The sequence below is a fragment of the Triticum aestivum genome, chromosome 7A (assembly GCF_018294505.1).
Source record: "Triticum aestivum cultivar Chinese Spring chromosome 7A, IWGSC CS RefSeq v2.1, whole genome shotgun sequence".
Classification (NCBI taxonomy): domain Eukaryota; kingdom Viridiplantae; phylum Streptophyta; class Magnoliopsida; order Poales; family Poaceae; genus Triticum; species Triticum aestivum.
Window position 1 is genome coordinate 3920738 of NC_057812.1, and position 23937 is coordinate 3944674.

At 44.5% G+C, this 23937-nt stretch overlaps 1 long non-coding RNA gene and 1 pseudogene across 3 annotated transcripts; both read right to left on the reverse strand.

Annotated features, from left to right (window-relative positions):
- Positions 1–1325: 1325 nt before the first annotated feature.
- Positions 1326–6098, reverse strand: LOC123150097 (disease resistance protein RGA5-like; annotated as a pseudogene).
- Positions 6099–7191: 1093 nt separating this feature from the next.
- LOC123150780 (uncharacterized) lies at positions 7192–23563 on the reverse strand. 3 transcript variants are annotated; one of them, XR_006475343.1, is made up of 5 exons: positions 23133–23563; positions 8260–8377; positions 7890–7956; positions 7381–7506; positions 7192–7311 (listed from the first exon to the last, which is right to left on the reverse strand). It is a non-coding gene; the product is annotated as an uncharacterized lncRNA (long non-coding RNA). The 3 variants fall into 3 exon arrangements; XR_006475344.1 differs by lacking the exon at positions 23133–23563 and adding an exon at positions 22395–22521; XR_006475345.1 differs by lacking the exon at positions 23133–23563 and adding an exon at positions 22230–22295.
- Between the last annotated feature and the right edge of the window lie 374 nt (positions 23564–23937).

The window sequence follows — 23937 nt, forward strand, 5'->3', positions numbered from 1 at the left end:
CGGCTATGCAACATGAAGCATAACATCATCTTAGCATAGGCGGAGTTACACCCCCACTCCACACACACCCATATACACATGGAACCCCCCTAAACCAAAAACCCAAACCCAAAGAACAAGACACACACGCACGCAGGCATGATCTGCAAAACCAAAACCCAAGATACAAAGCTAAACCACACACCGAATAAATGGTAACGAAACCCCAAGACCCTCTTTTAGAATTCTTTTTCTGAGTTAACACGAAGCAACAGACTACTCGACCCTGAAAACAAACATTTTTTTGTGACTTTCATTCTCCATTACTACAAAAAGGCAGAGAAACAAACTTTTTTTCTGTGATTTTCATTTTCATTTACTACAAAAGGTAGTAAAACAAACAAGCCTTATTTTGTATTTTTTTTTCATCTGCCAACAAAAGAAAACATACCAAAAAAACCACTTCCTTTTTGGTTTAGTGCGGTTTCATTTTCCATTTTCTACGGATCACAAAATATTTTTTTTTGAATTTTTCACCGTCAGAAAGAGCAATAAATAGAGTAAACAAATGGAAGCATCCTGCTATCTTTTCTGTATCCACTGCGATTTATTAACACCGCCTCCAGCCTACATATATGAAGTAACTATCAAAAAACGTACAAGTGGAGCATGCATGCATGGTTATTTGAAATGATGAGAAAGATATATATGTAGCGCACGCAGATTGGAAATTGCTTTTTGTTATAGTTGATTAACAATTGATTGTTCCTCTTTTACTCTAGTTACTCTAGAAAGAAAAAGGACAAGATGTAAACAAGAGAAACAAATACTTCCTCCATTTTTATATATAAGGCCACAAACTCGGATTACAGGTATCAATGTCAAATTTAATGTCTGTTTTAGAAGTCAACTTTTCTTTTTGTTTACCGGGATCATTAATACTCCGCATGCATGCAAAGAAACTGAGTGGAGGAAGTAGCTGACTGTCATTATGATTGCATGCATGCAAGTATTAAACCGATTCTTAGTACAAGAAAATATCATTAATTTTGCCTCGATTATTGTTGATGACCTTATATAGATGCAAAATGTATATTCTATAGTGGCTTTGTATATAAAAATGGAGGAAGTACGTAGTAGATAGGGAGCGTACGTACATTGATTCGTGCAGGTTGAGATACGCGACTAGCACCTCAAACAGTACAGGAGCTGAAAAAAGTGAAGGAAAAGATCCGTGAGATTAGATACACAAGGCTAGCTTAGCTCAATCTTTAAAATAACCCGAGCTGCCCATGGAAAACAGCACTGATAAATTACCTCGTATCCGATGCTTTAGATAAATTCGTTTAATAGTAGAAAGCGACTAGGGGACGGTTGGGAAGCATATAAATTGCATGCATCACCGTTTCCTTAGCCTTCTTGTAGTCCGCATCAGTTGCCCGCACAAGGACTCGGACTACCTGAAGCAAAGGGAGGTTCCCTAGGCTACCAAAGTCAAAGTCAACGCTAATGTTGTCATCATTGTTCTGTACTATGACGGTGAACTGAAGAGATTCAAGGACCGGCATATCTCCTTGTACAAACGAGCCAAGAGTTCCATATGTTTCGAAGACTCTCAGCTTGGGGAACGCACCGGCACCACACATAGTGTCAATGTGGAAAGCTGACACATTTTCCAGCTGAAGGCTAACAAGCTCTCGGAATTTTCTAAAGACCTCCAGTTCTGGACTGCATACATACAGTTTTAAACGGGACAGGTTCGGAAGAACCTGTGGATTGATCCTTGCCAATAGCCCACGGTCTTCGTAGGCCATGTGTAGAACACGAAGTTGCGGAGGAAGGACATTTTGTTCCCAGGGGTTGTCGGCATGACTGGAAAGTCTATATACGAGAACAAAACCAATGTCTATGACTTGGATCTTGCTCACTTTGGCTACAGACTTCGCCCAACTATTCAGTGCACTATAATCATAAATAACTAAACCTTTAGAAATGCGGAGCTTCCTCAATTCTGTTAACTTGCCCAACTCTGTCACAAAGTTCGAGTACATACTAATTTTTTGTAGGCATAGCTCTTCGAGAGATGTCAATTTTCCGATCCAGTATGGCACTTCAATGTATGTTTCACAGATGTTCAAGCACTTGAGGTGACCTAGTCGACCAATACTCTTTGGAAGTTCACTTATTTTATTTCCACCACCCAACTCCAATACCAGCAAGAACTTCAGAAGTCCTATTTCCTTTGGGAGCTCACGGATATCCATGCTCGCTAGTTTTAGGTGCCTCAGGTGCACTAACTTTCCAACATGCTCAAGATGATTAGGATTGTGTGAGCCATCGGGGCCTTCTAAAGCTAGGACACGCAAAACTTCAAAGCATGAAAGTGATGGTAACATATCAGCATTGCACATGGCATTCAGTGACCTTGCTTGTGATGTGGATGTGCTAGCCAGTGTGGTTGGACTCTACGATGAACAGCTAGCCTATGAGCGTTGCAATGTGAAGTTGCATATTGCTCGTTACTATCCAATACAGTAACAAAGTTTTCTTCCTTTGACAATAGGCATATCATATCAAGCACTATGTCATGGACACAGCATCCAGTTATGATGCCAACATCCACATCCATGTTTACGCCAGAATCCCCGCGCTTCTGTACCGGCATTATCATGCTTTTGTTTACCAACTCATTGAAGTACCTCTCACCAATCTTAAACAGTCTTACCCCTGGTTCCGCATGGATAGAACCTTCGCAGACCCACTTCCATATCAAACTATCCTTTTCAATCAGATGATCTTCGGGATATATGCTCAGATACAATAAGCAAGTCTTGAGGTGACAAGGTAGATCATAATAGCTAAATAAAAGTATTTTCCTTGTGTTCTCCACGTCTTCATTTACTTCATGCCCAAAACCAATTGAAGTGTATACCTTAGACCAAAACTCCACAGGTTTACCAGCAAGCAAACTAGCTATTGTGATTATAGCCAATGGTACACCACCACATTTATGTAAAATTTTGTCATATACCTCTGTTGGAAGATTATTAGGCCATTCTACTGCAGCACAAGATAATCTTCTATGAAATCATTGGATAAATCAAGAGAAAGTGGTTGTAGCTTGTATACTTCACTGGCGATTGTGGCAACTTCGTGTATACGAGTAGTTGTGATTGTCCTGCTTCCGCGATTGTTACACACCAAAGCGGTCTTAACTAGTTCCCATTTTTTTATCCCATATGTCATCAATGACAATCAAGTACCTGTCATTGGCATCCACAGCGCAAGAGATATAAAAAATTAGTGAAAATCATCTACAATCCCCCTAAGTATGTAAAATATATTTAAAATGGGGATGCATGAATGTCAGCCTCCTTGTTGAATCTTGAATTGACATTACTGAATAAGGAATGCAGAGGCCGGGGGTATTCCTCCTTTTCAAAAAAATTACTGAATAAGGAAAAGGAGGGGTGTAGGAGAGAGACATGCATGCAACACCTTATCAGAGTTTGATTCCATTTCATCGACCAGAACTCTGTTTTTATTAACAAAATTTCCCCATCTAAAAAGATAAATCCAATATTAGAGATATTTTTGAATTGACATCTATTGTAAGAAGTTCTAGAATATATGAATGTGGGCGAACATCTGAGGGCAAGTCCCAACCCAAATTATGGCAAAGAAGGTTGTGAAAAACTTGATATTATACAAGAATACAGCCTTTTGCAAAATATACAAGAATGACCATAGGCCATGCAAACCCTCGATGTAAGATGTCTCAAAAAGAATTCTTCACTCATATCTAACTCAAACATTCTGGGTTTGATGCTATTTTTCCCCATTTACTACTTAGCATGTATGAAACATGGAAACTATATAATAAGGTGTGTTCAGCACGCTAATTTTCCCATTTACTACTTGAAGTATATGAAGCTACATAATAGGGTGCATACCTCTTGTTCTCAAGTAATAGTCGAAGTTCGTCGATCAACTGCCTTTCATCCCATGACGATAAGGTAGAATCCCGATGCTTTAGCTTGTCAATTCCAAAGAGAATGTCATTGAGAAGTTTCTTCAAGCTCGGATTCCGTCCAACTGGAACAAAAGCACTGCAATCAAACTCCACTTTGAGGTTATCATACAGTGCTTTGGCAAGAGATGTCTTGCCAAGGCCTCCCAATCCGAAAATAGAGAGTATCTTGATCCCATTGGTATAGCCAGACTGGGCAGCCGCTCCCGCGACCCGCTCCCGTCCCCGCAACCCTAGCCGCCGCCGCCTCCTCCTGCCCGTCGCTGGCGGGATCCGGCCGCCCTTGTCGGCGCGCGGCCCGGATCCGGCCCTCCCTCCCCTCGCCCTTCCTCCCCCTCCCCTCCTTCCGCCCTCGCGCCGCCTCCCCGGGAGGCGGCCGGGGCGGCCCCCGCGCCGCTGCACTCGGCCTCGCTCCGCTCTTCCTCTCCCCTGCCGTCGCCGGCGGGCGCCCCCGGCTCCGGCCCGGGGGGTGCCGGCGGCGGCAGGATCTCCCTTCCCCGCGCGCGCGTCCTCCTGACCCGGGGCAGGGGGGCGGCGGCGGTGTCGCTCGGCTTGGCGGCGGTTCGGTGACCCGGCGGGGTGGCCGGCGGCAGACGTGGTGGCGGCGCTGCTCCTTGGCGGCGGGGCGGCGTGGTGGTGTTGGGTGGCCAACGTCGCGCCCCCAGCCCAGATCTGGGCCCGGCGGGCCCCATCTGGGTCCTAGCGGGCCGGCCCCCGGCGTGGCCTCGTTGTCTGCGGCGCAGTGAGGAGGAGGAGCGACTCGGATATGGGGCGTCGGCGCCGATGGCGTGCCGGCAGCAGCGCGAAGGCGGGAGCTTTACGGGCCCACGAGGGCTCGGCCGGGCCTGTGGGCCCACGGGCCTAGTGTGCTCCTGCTATTGCGTCCGGACGGCTACCGTCGCTGACGGTGAAGGTGGGGCCCTCCCGCGTGCCGACAGTGCTGATGCCCTAGTCCCGGCTCTGATCCTTCGCCGCACTGCCCTCATTTCGTGGTGCCGTGGTGAGACGGCGTGGGGGCCTCATGACCGCGTTGGCGCTGGGTGGTGGTTGGTTTGGTGGATGGATCCGGAGTGCCCGAGGTGCGGGTTGGGATCGGGGGAAACCCCTGTCGGCGTGGTCGACACCGACACGGTGGCGCCTGAGGGTGCCACCTGACCTTCCAGGAGGGCGTCGGGGGCTACCCTGCCTCTCGCCTCATCGTGTACCGGGGAAAACCCTTGGCAGCAGTGTCGTCATCGTCGCGATCCTTCTTGGAGGTGTTGATAGGTGCCGGCGCTTCGGAGTCTTGGAGCCTAGGGGTAGATTCCGGTGGGCGCAGCGATCGCGAGGCTTCTTCGTTTTTGTTGATCCGCCGTTGTCGGCATTTGTTTCTTTTTCTCTTTCTCTGTCGTTTCTTTTGGGCGTGTCTGTGCTACTTCCGCCCCAGCACCTATCTCTGTATGGTTCGGTTGGTTGCTTTGTATACAAAGCGGGGGGAAACCCTTTTTCGGTAAATAGAGAGTATCTTGAGTTGCTTGGACGCATCACCATCCCCATCACTCATTATCTTGGTTAGCTCATTCAATGAATCATCAATACCAATGAGCTCTTTCTGGTCCTTGTACAGATCCACTAGGCGAGGGTCAATAGTGATTGCATCAACTGGATTAGCAGCCATGCCGTTGACCCGGTACCTATCACGTCGGTCAGCCGCCTCCTTGACGCGGACCTTGATGTCTTTGATCCCATCCGAGATCTCACGGCGGGTCTTGCTCTTGCTGAACAAGTTTCCCATCTTCTTCACGAGCTTCTTGAGTTTGTGTGGCTTGATGGCTGGCTCAGCTCCCTCGACGCGCACCAAGAACTTGTCGACGATGTCCTCCATTATGAACGACAAGTCCCTGACTTCGTTCGCCCAGAGCTTGACCTGCTCGTCGAGCTGGTCTCGCGGCACGCCCCCCACCTTGCGGAGGGCAGCATACATGCTTTCCAGCTCTCTCTTGAGATACTCAACATCTTCCTTGACGCCTGTCTGCAGCTTGTACTCCTCCGTGAGGAGTTGGCCAAGCTTGAGGAGCAGGCTGCCCATGGCCCCCGTCGCGAGGTCCATGGTCGCTCTCTGCAGCTGGATTGCTTGATTTGTTTGTGCACAATAGTGCTTTCTGAGGATGAGCTGTGTGTGTGTGTGTGTTGGGAGGGAGGGGGGGGGGGGGGGGGGGGGCGGAGTTATGTCCTCACACACTCAACTTTATAGTTGTTTGTAACTGAAACTGAGATCAAAGAAACTTGTCTTCCATTCTTATATATTTTATCCGCTTTTTCCCTCAGCAGCCCACAGCTAAGCATGTAGCAAGTGCACATGGTACAATCGTGCTTTGGTTCAGCTAATCTCGTGGATCTAGGCTTTGACCATGCTAAATGCACATGGTACAACGTGCATTGGTACAACTAATCACGTGTATAGACTCTGATCGCAAATGCCAATTGGTACCAAGTGCATATAGTGCTGTCTATCAAGGCTTAATGCTTGTCTTAATTCAATAATTCCACACATTTAAAAAAATGAGAACTAGTACCCCCACTATGTTTATATATACTAGATGACCCGTTGCGCCAATGGCGCAAAGGCCGAGTGTAAGCCAAGTATTGAAAGAATGAGCATATATTTCTTTTATTATGGCTGTTTTAAAAGCATACCACACAGCAGTCTAAGCAAGAAATAGCCGATAGTTAAACGCGCAGGATGGTCTTAAGGGATTACATCAGATCCAAAAGGATGATAAACACAAAGTCTTGGCAGGCATTTATACTAACATTAAGTTATATAACAAGGGGCTCTTGCAACTTGCTTATATTGAGTAGACATATGCTTGCCCTTCGCTCATGTGTGCCTGGCGGAAGTTGCTCCGGCCTTTAGTGATGGTGGCTCTTTTGTCAACACCCTTGATAAAGCGGGTTATGACAGCGGTAGTCCCGTCTCCAGTTGTGATTGACAGTTCACCGTGGTCAGCATCCATGTGTGGGAAAAGAGAAACCGTAGAAAAGGGAACGCTAAAGTACTGAAAATAACAATAAAGATTAGTTACTATATCATTTTATACCATGCTATTGTATGAAATAGGACAGAGCAATTGCAAAGGATTACCATTCTTTTGTCGTTTGTTGCAAATGTCTCTGTCATGTGGCACACATAGTAGCGATCAGGCATGGTGGTGGTGCGGATGATCTTTCGCAGTCTAGAAACATTATGGTTGTAGAGCTTAACTATGTTGCCCCCACAATGTGGCGACTAAACTCATCTAAGTAGTGGATGCAAGGCTCACCTATGTTAAATTGTATAAAGTTATATCATTTAGCAGTTGTTGCAATGAGAAGAGTAATGTAGCCCTTACCACGGAGAATGTACTTTCCAGGCTTTAGTTGGATTTTCTTGCCTTTGAACTTTTGGATTGAACCTGCTTTGCGTGGGCGATGAATATACTCAAATGGCTTATTGTGCTTGCGACACAGTGGTTCGGCTGTGATGAATAGATAAGGAGATCATGGTAAAAGTTTGCAATAGCAAGAGGACAACATAAACAAACAAAAGACCTATTGAATTTGAAAACACAGCTCAATTAATTGGATGGCTATTTAGCTTGTGTGTATTAGTGAAAACAGAAAATGCTATTTATCGTGTATGATCAATGAGAAGCAGTTGGCATTGCTTGTAAATCAAAGCATTAATGAATAGCAAACAGAACACCTACTGGACCCCGGAAGAAGTTTGTTTTATTAGATAGTTGATCAACTTGCATGCATAAGTGATAAAAAAAGACCAATCAAATAGCATGCATTAGTGAAGAAGAAGGAACATTCTTTCCGATGTACAAACAATCATAAGTATGTTTTTGAGCATTACCATGGGTAATTTGGCCACCGCTGATATCACTGGTTATGTCTGCTTCTTCTTGTTTAACTGCTGTCATCTGGAAAGAAGTAGTAGAATAATTAAGCTGGTTTATCTGGCTGTGTTTTCGGTTGGGATGTTTAACAGTGATGCATGTGTCTTAATATAGTAAAAGGCACTACAGCAGGCATCCTGGACATGCGAAGTAATGGCAGAATTATGAACAGAAAAGAACACCCGAGAGTAAACAACAAAGGCAGCCATAAGGAACAAACAAAAACACGAGACGACACAACGCACGTAACACACATGGTTAGAACCAACATGAAGACTAAATTTTAAAGGAGTGCAGCAAAGGAAAAGGCAGGGAAGGAGGTGGAACCTTGGCAAGATGAAAGACAGGGCGCAAGGCGTCACATGAACTGAACCACAGCAGAAACTTGGCGAACCGGGAGTGAGAAAATTAGCCGGTCAGGCAGCCAGACGTCGCAAAGGAAGACCTGCAGCACATGAAAAAGCAAACAAACTTAAGCAAAGGCGTACAAGCTCATGGGTTCGCCTCTTACTGAGCAGTCTTTCGCAATATCTTTGTTCTTCGGAAATAAATATATGAATGAAGACAGCCAGAGTAGACCCTAGACCAAACAAACAGGAACAAGAAAGACAAAGAAGGATGACAACCGTAGCACACACATGCCTAACAAGAGCAGACAAAAATTTAATGAACAACAACAAGCTCCAGTCCTAGAGGCAGAAGAATTAAACCAGATGCACAAGAGCATTAAAGCCTAGATAGCTGAGGAACAAACACAAATAGAATTCACCTACAACCAGTGGCGGAGCCAGGATTGGCTGACACCCCAGGCGAGAAATTAAGGGCTAAAAGCTACCCAAAAAAAACTCCAGTTTCAACGCATACGAAAGTCAATTTATGTTGCATAACTAATAATACACCAAACATAATATTCCATGGCAGCATTTGTTCCATGATGGGTCAACTAATAAAGCAAGATAAATCAAAAGACAATATGTAGCATATATAGATGATCCAAAAGATCAATACCAAATCAAAGGATTGGTTGATCTGACCCTCCCATAACAACATCTTCAATAGTCGAAGAAGCTAAACCTTGAATGATAAATTTTGAAATGCAAATCAGTGCATAATAAAGGAAGCAAAAATAGTTCATAATAGATGCAAAATTTGAAAACTTACGTCCAGGACGAGGCAAAAGGCATTTGCGACTGCGATAACCTTGAAATCGCTCAATGATCTTTGATTCTTCAATACTCACAAATACATCCCGCTCAATGTAACATACCATTCTATGATTCATCCAATCATCACCCATTTTGTTCCTCAATCCAGTCTTGATAATGCTCATTGCTGAAAATGCCCTTTCCACTATTGCGGTTGCAACAGGTAAAATCAATGCTAACTCAACAAGACGGTAAACCAAGGGAAAAGTTGTGTGCATATTACTTGTAACCATATTTATGGCAAGATGACCAAGGTCATTGCAATTCATCAAATGTGGATCAACTCTTGCTTCCCGAATGAATGAGTCTAGTTGGTTTCTAAGGACAAAAGTAACTTCATATGTAGAGAAGTCAGCAGCATACATATTAGCAAGGTCTACTAGCTTGTCTTCATTATAATTGGCAAATGAATTCTTGGGATCAAGACAAGCAATGCATCTCAACAATTGAGTAGACCTTTCAGCAAAGCGGTTGTTTAACTCCACAATAAGTTGATCATGCAACACATTAAATATTTCATTTCTGAAATGATGGTTGTAAGTTACCAACTGCCCACCCCAAGTCCTTGAACGCCCATTAGCAGTTCTAGTATCTTCCATATTTGGCACTACAATGTTGTACTTGACACAAAAGTCTGTTACCTCTTTAAAGAGCTCACCCCAACCATTCTGCCTTATATTTTGAATATCATCCAATGTGGTTTTAATCAATCCAACAGCACGTACAATATTCTGATTTTCCAGTTGCAAGCATTGTGACAGATTGTTAGTCTTGCCCAATAATGTAATCATAAGATGCAATATGAGAACAAATTCAAAGGACTCCATTTACTTTATCAATCCTGCGGCTGTGGTTCTTTGTGCAACATTATCTGCATCATTGTGTAGATTTTCTAATACCTTCAGAACTGGTTTCCACATCTGAACAAGACGACACAAGGTTTTATGATGTGATCCCCACCGTGTATCACCGGGTCTAGCAAGGTTAGTTAATTGGTTTTTTCCTTTTCCCACAAGAAGTTCCCCAGCCTCTATTTGACGCACTATTTCATCATGTTGCTCTTGGGCCAATTGATCATGTCTTTTACAAGAAGCATTAACAATGTTAACCACCATGCTTGTGTATTCAAAAAAATTCCTTACTGATGAACAACACTTGGCAACAGCAACAACCACTAATTGTAACTGATGGGCAAAACAATGTATATAATGAGCATAAGGATTTTCCTCCAAGATCAATCTTTGCAACCCACGGAATTCCCCTCTCATGTTTGAAGCCCCATCATAACCCTGTCCTCTCAAATTAGACATAGATAAGCCAAGAGTAGCAAACATACCATCCAAAGCTACCTTCAGTGAAGTTGATCTTGTGTCAGGAACATGCTCAACTGCCATGAATCTCTCAATCACCTCCCCTCGTTTGCCGAGATACCTACATAAGACAAAGGAGCATGATTAATATAAAACTTCAACAAAATCCACCTACAAGTCTACAACAACAAACACATACAATACGAGGAAAGGTACTAAGCTCAAACACATAGCCATTTGCTCTTTCATAGATGCATCTCTAGACTCATCAACAAGTAAAGCAAATTTCCTATCTCCAATCTCCTCTATAATGACTTTGGTGGTCTCTTGTGCACAAGCCTTGCATAAATCCAATTGTATCTCATGTGAAGTCAGTAGATGGTTCCCTCCTGCATCACCAAACAATTTTTCCACCTTTGAGTCTTTCTTTATGAACAAGTCCAACAACTCTTTGAAGTTACCCTTATTCATTGAGCTAGCAGACTCATCATGACCACGAAAAGCAAGAGCTTGTAGTGTCAAAAATTTGACAATACCCAATATAATGAAGAGACGAGCTTTGTATTCTTCTTCTCTCTTCTTAGAACCCCTATCAAACACATGTGGCAAATTTTGTCTTTGATTTTTGAAATCATCATAATGTTGTCTAGATTTATTATGAGCACTATCATGCTTGCCAACATGTTGATTAAAAACTTTAGGTCCATCCTTCCAAGATTTAAATCCATTTTTCGTGAACGCCTCAACACCATAGTTTGCAGCTCTTGGTTGCTTAAATAGAAAACAATAAAAGCAAAAGGCTGCTTTTTTTCAATGCTATATTCCAACCAGCCGCGATGATCATTATACCAGTAATCATGAATGCTTCTACCATTTATCTGCTCATATGTATGATCAGTTGGTTGACATGGACCCATACTAATGTACTCCCTTCTAGCAAGATCTCTAATGTCTGCATCCAAATCCTCAATTGGTATTCTCTTACCAGGGTCTGATTCAATATCACCAGGTTTAAGTTGAGCCGTAACACTAGGGGCATTATCAGTTGTTCGAGTTGAAGGACCTGTTTCTGCAGTTTCCGTGGTTCGAACTTGAAAAAATGAATTCAATGTCTTGTTTCTTTTACTCATCTTGCCTTCCTATAACATTTATAGAAACAAAATTACTATCTGTCAACATAGGTTTCCACATCTAACAAAAAGTGGCATCAAGCAAATAATGGTGGCATCTAGCAATTACAGAGTACAGGAACTCTACCTAGTGAATCCTAAGTGAGGGGGCCATGCTTACAAGATTAGAATAGAGCTCCACGCCTCCAACGAACAGAGCTCAACGCTGCACTGTCTCTGTCCTAAAAGCTATACATCAGAATTCAGAAGTTCAGAATAGAGCTCCACGCCTCCACCGAACAGAGCTGTACATCGAACTCGAAGAAAACTAGGAAGCAAGGAAGGGATACCTTTGCTCTTGGCCTCTTGCTCTGCTGTCTGCTATGTGCTGCGGCTCACCGGACGCCGGGTAGCCTGCCGCCTCGCCGAGGTCGCCGCCTCGTCGTACAGGGCAGCAGCCCGCAGCACCGCAGCGGCGCAACCTGATGCCGCAGAAGGGGGTCGAAGGGGACGGAGCTGGCCGGCAGGGTAGGCGGCGGGCGGCGCCTAGGGTTCGTCCAAGTCAGGGGAACGGGCTGCGGGTGGCTGGCTGGTTCGTGTTCGTCCAGACTCGAAGTAGACGCACAGGCAGGCCGCACGCAGATGAGGCAGGCAACGAACGAGATGGGCCTCACGCCCGAGGCAGCCTTCGTTGTTCTACAATATATTTGCTACAGTGTACGATCGAGATGGGCCTCACTGAAGGAAATATGCCCTAGAGGCAATAATAAAGTTATTATTTATTTCCTTATATCATGATAAATGTTTATTATTCATGCTAGAATTGTATTAACCGGAAACATAATACATGTGTGAATACATAGACAAACAAAGTGTCACTAGTATGCCTCTACTTGACTAGCTCGTTAATCAAAGATGGTTATGTTTCCTAACCATGAACAATGAGTTGTTATTTGATTAACGAGGTCACATCATTAGTTGAATGATCTGATTGACATGACCCATTCCATTAGCTTAGCACCCGATCGTTTAGTATGTTGCTACTGCTTTCTTCATGACTTATACATGTTCCTATGACTATGAGATTATGCAACTCCCGTTTGCCGGAGGAACACTTTGGGTGCTACCAAACGTCACAACGTAACTGGGTGATTATAAAGGAGCATTACAGGTGTCTCCAAAGGTAGATGTTGGGTTGGCGTATTTCGAGATTAGGATTTGTCACTCCGATTGTCGGAGAGGTATCTCTGGGCCCTCTCGGTAATACACATCACATAAGCCTTGCAAGCACTGCAACTAATATGCTAGTTGTGAGATGATGTATTACGGAACGAGTAAAGAGACTTTCCGGTAACGAGATTGAACTAGGTATTGGATACCGACGATCGAATCTCGGGCAAGTAACATACCGATGACAAAGGGAACAACGTATGTTGTTATGCGGTCTGACCGATAAAGATCTTCGTAGAATATGTAGGAGCCAATATGGGCATCCAGGTCCCGCTATTGGTTATTGACCGGAGACATGTCTCGGTCATGTCTACATTGTTCTCGAACCCATAGGGTCCGCACGCTTAAGGTTACGATGACAGTTATATTTTTATGCGTTTTGATGAACCGAAGGTTGTTCGGAGTCCCGGATGTGATCACGGACATGACGAGGAGTCTTGAAATGGTCGAGACGTAAAGATTGATATATTGGAAGCCTATGTTTGGACATCGGAAGTGTTCCGGGTGAAATCGGGATTTTACCGGAGTACCGGGAGGGTTACCGGAACCCCCCGTGAGCTAAATGGGCCATAGTGGGCCTTAGTGGAAAAGAGAAGGGGCTGCCCTAGATGGGCTGCGCGCCTCCCCCCCCCCTAGTCCTATTAGGACTAGGAGAGGTGGCCGGCCCCCTCCTCCTTTTTCCCCCTCCGAGGAATCCTAGTTGGACTAGGATTGGAGGGGGGAATCCTACTCCCAGAGGGAGTAGGACTCTCCTGCGCCTCCCCTCCTTGGCCGGCCAGCTCTCCCCCTTGGCTCCTTTATATACGGAGGCAGGGGACACCTCTAGACACACAAGTTGATCCACGTGATCTATTCCTTAGCCGTGTGCGGTGCCCCCTGCCACCATATACCTCAATAATACTGTAGCGGAGTTTAGGCGAAGCCCTGCTGCGGTAGTACATCAAGATCGTCACCATGCCGTCGTGCTGACGGAACTCTTCCCCGACACTTTGCTGGATCGGAGTCCGGGGATCGTCATCGAGCTGAACGTGTGCTCGAACTCGGAGGTGCCGTAGTTTCGGTGCTTGATCGGTTGGATCGTGAAGACGTATGACTACTTCCTCTACGTTGTGTGATCGCTTCTGCAGTCGGTCTGCGTTTGTACGTAGACAACACTCTCCCCTCTCGTTGCTATGCATCACATGATCTTGCGTGTGCGTAGGAATTTTTTTTTGAAATTACTACGAAACCCAACAGTGGTATCAGAGCCTAGGTTATTTATGTTGATGTTACATGCACGAGTAGAACACAAGTGAGTTGTGGGCGATACAAGTCATACTGCCTACCAGCATGTCATACTTTGGTTCGGCGGTATTGTTGGACGAGACGACCCGGACCAACATTACGCGTACGCTTACGCGAGACCGGTTCTCCCGACGTGCTTTGCACACAGGTGGCTTGCGGGCGACTGTCTCTCCAACTTTAGTTGAACCAAGTATGGCTACGCCCGGTCCTTGCGAAGGTTAAAACGGAGTCTATTTGACAAACTATCGTTGTGGTTTTGATGCGTAGGTGAGATTGGTTCTTGCTTAAGCCCGTAGCAGCCACGTAAAACTTGCAACAACAAAGTAGAGGACGTCTAACTTGTTTTTGCAGGGCATGTTGTGATGTGATATGGTCAAGGCATGATGCTGAATTTTATTGTATGAGATGATCATGTTTTGTAACCGAGTTATCGGCAACTGGCAGGAGCCATATGGTTGTCGCTTTATTGTATGCAATGCAATCGCGATGTAATGCTTTACTTTATTACTAAACGGTAGTGATAGTCGTGGAAGCATAAGATTGGTGAGACGACAACGATGCTACGATGGAGATCAAGGTGTCGCGCCGGTGACGATGGTGATCATGACGGTGCTTCGGAGATGGAGATCACAAGCACAAGATGATGATGGCCATATCATATCACTTATATTGATTGCATGTGATGTTTATCTTTTTATGCATCTTATCTTGCTTTGAATTGACGGTAGCATTATAAGATGATCTCTCACTAAATTATCAAGAAGTGTTCTTCCTGAGTATGCACCGTTGCCAAAGTTCGTCGTGCCCAGACACCACGTGATGATCGGGTGTGATAAGCTCTACGTTCAAATACAACGGGTGCAAAACAGTTGCACACGCGGAATACTCAGGTTATACTTGACGAGCCAAGCATATACAGATATGGCCTCGGAACACGGAGACCGAAAGGTCGAGCGTGAATCATATAGTAGATATGATCAACATAATGATGTTCACCGATGAAACTACTCCATCTCACGTGATGATCGGACATGGTTTAGTTGATTTGGATCACGTGATCACTTAGAGGATTAGAGGGATGTCTATCTAAGTGGGAGTTCTTAAGTAATATGATTAATTGAACTTAAATTTATCATGAACTTAGTACCTGATAGTATCTTGCTTGTTTATGTTGATTGTAGATAGATGGCTCGTGCTGTTGTTCCGTTGAATTTTAATGCGTTCCTTGAGAAAGCAAAGTTGAAAGATGATGGTAGCAATTATACGGACTGGGTCCGTAACTTGAGGATTATCCTCATTGCTGCACAGAAGAATTACGTCCTGGAAGCACCGCTGGGTGCCAGGCCTGCTGCTGGAGCAACACCAGATGTTATGAACGTCTGGCAGAGCAAAGCTAATGACTACTCGATAGTTCAGTGTGCCATGCTTTACGGCTTAGAATCGGGACTTGAATGACGTTTTTGAACGTCATGGAGCATATGAGATGTTCCAGGAGTTGAAGTTAATATTTCAAGCAAATGCCCGGATTGAGAGATATGAAGTCTCCAATAAGTTCTATAGCTGCAAGATGGAGGAGAACAGTTCTGTCAGTGAGCATATACTCAAAATGTCTGGGTATAATAATCACTTGATTCAATTGGGAGTTAATCTTCCAGATGATTGCGTCATTGACAGAATTCTCCAATCACTGCCACCAAGCTACAAGAGCTTCGTGATGAACTATAATATGCAAGGGATGAACAAGACTATTCCCGAGCTCTTCGCAATGCTGAAAGCTGCGGAGGTGGAAATCAAAAAGGAGCATCAAGTGTTGATGGTTAACAAAACCACTAGTTTCAAGAAAAAGGGCAAAGGGAAGAAGAAGGGGAACTTCAAGAAGAACGGCAAGCAAGTTGCTGCTCAAGAGAAGAAACCCAAGTCTGGACCTAAGCCTGAAACTGAGTGCTTCTACTGCAAGCAGACTGGTCACTGGAAGCGGAACTGCCCCAAGTATTTGGCGGATAAGAAGGATGGCAAGGTGAACAAAGGTATATGTGATATACATGTTATTGATGTGTACCTTGCTAGAGCTCGCAGTAGCACCTGGGTATTTGATACTGGTTCTGTTGCTAATATTTGCAACTCGAAACAGGGACTACGGAATAAGCGGGCACTGGCAAAGGACGAGGTGACGATGCGCGTGGGAAACGGTTCCAAAGTCGATGTGATCGCGGTCGGCACGCTACCTCTACATCTACCTTCGGGATTAATATTAGACCTAAATAATTGTTATTTGGTGCCAGCGTTGAGCATGAACATTATATCTGGATCTTGTTTAATGCAAGACGGTTATTCATTTAAATCAGAGAATAATGGTTGTTCTATTTATATGAGTAATATCTTTTATGGTCATGCACCCTTGAAGAGTGGTCTATTTTTACTGAATCTCGATAGTAGTAATACACATATTCATAATGTTGAAGCCAAAAGATGCAGAGTTGATAATGAAAGTGCAACTTATTTGTGGCACTGTCGTTTAGGTCATATCGGTGTAAAGCGCATGAAGAAACTCCATACTGATGGACTTTTGGAACCACTTGATTATGAATCACCTGGTACTTGCGAACCGTGCCTCATGGGCAAGATGACTAAAACACCGTTCTCCGGTACTATGGAGAGAGCAACAGATTTGTTGGAAATCATACATACAGATGTATGTGGTCCGATGAATATTGAGGCTCGTGGCGGATATCGTTATTTTCTCACCTTCACAGATGATTTAAGCAGATATGGATATATCTACTTAATGATACATAAGTCTGAAACATTTGAAAAGTTCAAAGAATTTCAGAGTGAAGTTGAAAATCATCGTAACAAGAAAATAAAGTTTCTACGATCTGATCGTGGAGGAGAATATTTGAGTTACGAGTTTGGTGTACATTTGAAAAACTGTGGAATAGTTTCGCAACTCACGCCACCCGGAACACCACAGCGTAATGGTGTGTCCGAACGTCGTAATTGTACTTTACTCGATATGGTGCGATCTATGATGTCTCTTACTGATTTACCGCTATCGTTTTGGGGTTATGCTCTAGAGACGGCCGCATTCACGTTAAATAGGGCACCATCAAAATCCGTTGAGACGACGCCTTATGAACTGTGGTTTGGCAAGAAACCAAAGTTGTCGTTTCTTAAAGTTTGGGGCTGCGATGCTTATGTGAAAAAGCTTCAACCTGATAAGCTCGAACCCAAATCGGAGAAATGTGTCTTCATAGGATATCCAAAGGAAACTATTGGATACACCTTCTATCACAGATCCGAAGGCAAGACTTTTGTTGCTAAATTCGGAAACTTTCTAGAGAAGGAGTTTCTCTCGAAAGAAGTGAGTGGGAGGAAAGTAGAACTTGACGAGGTAACTGTACCTGCTCCTTTGTTGGAAAGTAGTACATCACAGAAAACTGTTTCTGCGACACCTACACCAATAAGTGAGGAAGATAATGATAATGATCATGAAACTTCAGAACAAGATACTACTGAACCTCGTAGATCAACCAGAGTAAGATCCGCACCAGAGTGGTACGGTAATCCAGTTCTGGAAGTCATGATACTAGATCATGATGAACCTACGAACTATGAAGAAGCGATGGTGAGCCCAGATTCCGCAAAGTGGCTTGAAGCCATGAAATCTGAGATGGGATCCATGTATGAGAACAAAGTATGGACTTTGGTTGACTTGCCCGATGATCGGCAAGCAATTGAGAATAAATGGATCTTTAAGAAGAAGACTGACACTGATGGTAATGTTACTCTCTACAAAGCTCGACTTGTCGCAAAAGGTTTTCGGCAAGTTCAAGGGATTGACTACGATGAGACCTTCTCACCCGTAGCGATGCTTAAGTCCGTCCGAATCATGTTAGCGATTGCCGCATTTTATGATTATGAAATTTGGCAGATGGATGTCAAAACTGCATTCCTGAATGGATTTCTGGAAGAAGAGTTGTATATGATGCAACCGGAAGGTTTTGTCGATCCAAAAGGAGCTAACAAAGTGTGCAAGCTCCAGCGATCCATTTATGGACTGGTGCAAGCCTCTCGGAGTTGGAATAAACACTTTGATAGTGTGATCAAAGCATTTGGTTTTATACAGACTTTCGGAGAAGCCTGTATTTACAAGAAAGTGAGTGGGAGCTCTGTAGCATTTCTGATATTATATGTGGATGACATATTGCTGATTGGAAATAATATAGAATTTCTGGATAGCATAAAGGGATACTTGAATAAAAGTTTTTCAATGAAAGACCTCAGTGAAGCTGCTTACATATTAGGCATTAAGATCTATAGAGATAGATCAAGACGCTTAATTGGACTTTCACAAAGCACATACCTTGATAAGATTTTGAAGAAATTCAAAATGGATCAAGCAAAGAAAGGATTCTTGCCTGTGTTACAAGGTGTGAAGTTGAGTAAGACTCAATGCCCGACCACTGCAGAAGATAGAGAGAATATGAAAGATGTTCCCTATGCATCAGCCATAGGCTCAATCATGTATGCAATGCTGTGTACCAGACCTGATGTGTGCCTTGCTATAAGTCTAGCAGGGAGGTACCAAAGTAATCCAGGAGTGGATCACTGGACAGCGGTCAAGAACATCCTAAAATACCTGAAAAGGACTAAGGATATGTTTCTCGTATATGGAGGTGACAAAGAGCTCACCGTAAAAGGTTACGTTGATGCAAGCTTTGACACTGATCCGGACGATTCTAAATCGCAAACCGGATACGTGTTTACATTAAACGGTGGAGCTGTCAGTTGGTGCAGTTCTAAACAAAGCGTCGTAGCGGGATCTACATGTGAAGCGGAGTACATAGCTGCTTCGGAAGCAGCGAATGAAGGAGTCTGGATAAAGGAGTTCATATCCGATCTAGGTGTCATACCTAGTGCATCGGGTCCAATGAAAATATTTTGTGACAATACTGGTGCAATTGCCTTGGCAAAGGAATCCAGATTTCACAAAAGGACCAAACACATCAAGAGACGCTTCAATTCCATCCGGGATCTAGTCCAGGTGGGAGACATAGAGATTTGCAAGATACATACGGATCTGAATGTTGCAGACCCGTTGACTAAGCCTTTTCCACGAGCAAAACATGATCAGCACCAAGGCTCCATGGGTGTTAGAATCATTACAGTGTAATCTAGATTATTGACTCTAGTGCAAGTGGGAGACTAAAGGAAATATGCCCTAGAGGCAATAATAAAGTTATTATTTATTTCCTTATATCATGATAAATGTTTATTATTCATGCTAGAATTGTATTAACCGGAAACATAATACATGTGTGAATACATAGACAAACAAAGTGTCACTAGTATGCCTCTACTTGACTAGCTCGTTAATCAAGGATGGTTATGTTTCCTAACCATGAACAATGAGTTGTTATTTGATTAACGAGGTCACATCATTAGTTGAATGATCTGATTGACATGACCCATTCCATTAGCTTAGCACCCGATCGTTTAGTATGTTGCTACTGCTTTCTTCATGACTTATACATGTTCCTATGACTATGAGATTATGCAACTCCCGTTTGCCGGAGGAACACTTTGGGTGCTACCAAACGTCACAACGTAACTGGGTGATTATAAAGGAGCATTACAGGTGTCTCCAAAGGTAGATGTTGGGTTGGCGTATTTCGAGATTAGGATTTGTCACTCCGATTGTCGGAGAGGTATCTCTGGGCCCTCTCGGTAATACACATCACATAAGCCTTGCAAGCACTGCAACTAATATGCTAGTTGTGAGATGATGTATTACGGAACGAGTAAAGAGACTTTCCGGTAACGAGATTGAACTAGGTATTGGATACCGACGATCGAATCTCGGGCAAGTAACATACCGATGACAAAGGGAACAACGTATGTTGTTATGCGGTCTGACCGATAAAGATCTTCGTAGAATATGTAGGAGCCAATATGGGCATCCAGGTCCCGCTATTGGTTATTGACCGGAGACATGTCTCGGTCATGTCTACATTGTTCTCGAACCCATAGGGTCCGCACGCTTAAGGTTACGATGACAGTTATATTTTTATGCGTTTTGATGAACCGAAGGTTGTTCGGAGTCCCGGATGTGATCACGGACATGACGAGGAGTCTTGAAATGGTCGAGACGTAAAGATTGATATATTGGAAGCCTATGTTTGGACATCGGAAGTGTTCCGGGTGAAATCGGGATTTTACCGGAGTACCGGGAGGGTTACCGGAACCCCCCGTGAGCTAAATGGGCCATAGTGGGCCTTAGTGGAAAAGAGAAGGGGCTGCCCTAGATGGGCTGCGCGCCTCCCCCCCCCCTAGTCCTATTAGGACTAGGAGAGGTGGCCGGCCCCCTCCTCCTTTTTCCCCCTCCGAGGAATCCTAGTTGGACTAGGATTGGAGGGGGGAATCCTACTCCCAGAGGGAGTAGGACTCTCCTGCGCCTCCCCTCCTTGGCCGGCCAGCTCTCCCCCTTGGCTCCTTTATATACGGAGGCAGGGGACACCTCTAGACACACAAGTTGATCCACGTGATCTATTCCTTAGCCGTGTGCGGTGCCCCCTGCCACCATATACCTCAATAATACTGTAGCGGAGTTTAGGCGAAGCCCTGCTGCGGTAGTACATCAAGATCGTCACCATGCCGTCGTGCTGACGGAACTCTTCCCCGACACTTTGCTGGATCGGAGTCCGGGGATCGTCATCGAGCTGAACGTGTGCTCGAACTCGGAGGTGCCGTAGTTTCGGTGCTTGATCGGTTGGATCGTGACGACGTACGACTACTTCCTCTACGTTGTGTGATCGCTTCCGCAGTCGGTCTGCGTTGGTACGTAGACAACACTCTCCCCTCTCGTTGCTATGCATCACATGATCTTGCGTGTGCGTAGGAAATTTTTTTGAAATTACTACGAAACCCAACACTCACGCCCCAGGCAGCCGCTTGGGCTGCCTGGGGCCTGTCTCCGCCCATGCCTGCAACAGACCCCATGGCCATGCAAACCTAGGCATAACCATAACCTAGACGAAGGCAAGAACGCAACTAAAACAGACTTAAACTAACAGAGCCAATCCCTAGGTGTAGGAACCACAGCAACCAAAGCATAGAAACATATGTAAAATCATCTCCTAGAAGCATCGCACAACAGATCTAACATGGCAAACCCTCATCCATGTCTAGGAAAACAAAGGAACGATCTCAGACCGGCAAAAACCCAGTCACGCATTTCATCGAGCAGATGAGAAGCAGGGGAGCACGCAAAACCTCACCTCACAAAGAAGGAACAAGCAAACGCGCAGGCAGACAACAAAGCATGCGCAACAGCCCTGCAAACAAGAAGAAAGGAGAGGGAACAGACAAGAACAAGTCAGTACAGATCAATCTACAATGAGGCCAGAAGGAATTGACCAAACAAAACAACAAACTCTCCCTAGCCAAACGCAACAGCAGCAGCGCGAGGAGCCATGACGAAACAAGCCGACGACAGGATAAGCAGGCAATGAGCAAGCCGCTGGTTATCAATGACCAACTACGACGAGCGACAATGGCGACTGGATGAGAGCAAGACAAGGAGGCGCAGGCGAGGGGAAGTGGGCTGAGAGGCGAGCCACAGAGGCAGAGAAGAGCAGAAGGAAACCACGCACCCGGTCAGAAATGCCTCTCGCGGGCGCTGTAACTTCTAGGGAAACCTAAAGAGAAACACAACTCGCCCGACGCGTGGGACCAAGGATAGAAAGGGACCACCTGCAGCGAGACGAGGCCAAGCAATCCCGCGTAGCCACATGTAGAGACCGAAAACCCTGTTTTACCCAGCGAACCGAGCGGAGGTGCTCACATGACCAAGGACGACCAAACCACCGCGCACCCACGAGACCGACAGATGGGGCCAGACGCGGTTGAAGTGGAGGCGCCGTCGCTGGGTGCAAACGAACACGGTAAAAAACGCCCTGACAACCCCACGATCGATTGGCCGCAGCCCACGAGCGATCCGGCCCTGCTTTTCATCGACAGAAGCACGCCCCGACCGCGTCGCTGCGAGGCTGGCCCGCGCGCAAGCCTGGCCCACTCATCAGTTGCTCCTAGCCCCAATACGCGGCATACAAAATAATGAGCGACTGGATCTTTACCAGGTCAACGAAAAGTACTTTTACCAGGGCCAGCGAGGCGAATCGAGCGGGCAGGATGAATTTGAGACACTAAGGACACTGGAATGGCGGGTACTCTAGCTGGATTTATATGTTCAATCAAGTGATTGTGATCCCATGCTGACATTGCTGCAAAGTGAACACACTTAACCAAGATTACGATGGAATCACCTTCAAAAGGATTGATGACTCTGGATCAGTATGCAAAATTTACAATAGGCTACTCTCCTTATGTTATGACATTCAAAACCGAAGAATAAAACCATCCACTCTCCTATATTATCTGAAAATCAATCCTGCTGAATCAAAACAGTGAATGTTTTACTTTGAAAGGACTGTGCTTCTTTGGCAGTTCTATGCTTTTACTTAAGGTACCCTGATTGTTTTTAACATTCAGTGAGATGACAAAACTTATTTCACAAAGCTGCAATGAAAATTAGAATAGTAGTGGTAATTGAGGACAACTTTTGATGTACTTTATGCGATGCTGAAAGTTATAGCACTATTACATATAGTTAGAGTTCTTGCGGAGAAGCAAAACCGAGATATTGCTGTGACACTAAGCCCCACTGGAGTAAGAAAGCTTTCTTATTCATAAACTAATCCATGCTCATTTCTGATGACACTTAATCGGGTTCGAGCTTACTATAATGCAGATGTAAATTAATTATCGCAATGAAGGGGAAACTACCATTCCGTTTCGATGGCAAGAAATGTTTTCACTTGTAATTAGTTAGATTCACGCATTTTGTAAGATAAATACAATGATGACATTCATAAACGCCCAATCCATCTAGTTGTGTATGTATCAGTGGTTAAAGTCATGCCTCGAAGACCATAGAAGATCAACAGTGCCTTGGTAGTACTACAGCAGTATGAGAAGACAAAGGTCAAACAGGAAGCACAAACCTTGATAGCAAGCAGATGACGAGCCAGCGAGGGGAGAGGAAGTAATGATAACAACGCCTGTAGAACAAAAGGAAATCGGAAACCTGAAAGGAATCAGAGGTTTATGAAAGATAAAAGAAAAAGCAAGCATGTTTAAAAACAATAAGCAAGTGGTGTATATGTCTGACTGTATTTTGTAACCTACATATTTATTTTCTATTGATGGAGGCATCATTCCTTTATTAGCAAGCAGCAACTATCACTTGCTGCATATGTTTCTTTTAATGCACTAACTTGAGCAAGTCTTGTAGTTTACTGGGAATTAGCAAAAGGTAAGAAAACAGGCCATACTATACAAGCACGGGCATGAACCAATGGCCTACAAGCACCTAATCAACCAGGAAGAGGACCGTCTATGCATAGGACTAAACCAGCAGTACAACCGTAAAGATAGAAGGAAAGTTGTTTTCCTGACGAGATCTGAAGCAAAAACCCCATACATAGTACGACAAGCATGGTAGATGAACCAAAAAAAAACAAATAGATAGGGAAGCTGGCCGCACAAACACATAGATTCATAGGCTGTTCATCAAGCACTAATCAACCAAGCGAATCAGAACAGATCCAACCTTGTTGGTTAACGACACAGAAGTCCCACGAACCAACAAAGAACCTACACGGCAAGGAAACATGAAACACAGAATGGTTCAGCTCACAGATATTTTATCAAACAAGAGATGAGCAAGCAGGATCTTACCTCGCGGAGCAAATAAACAGAGGATAAAGTCAGCAAGAACGAGTTCATGTAGTAGGCCAGAAGCATCTT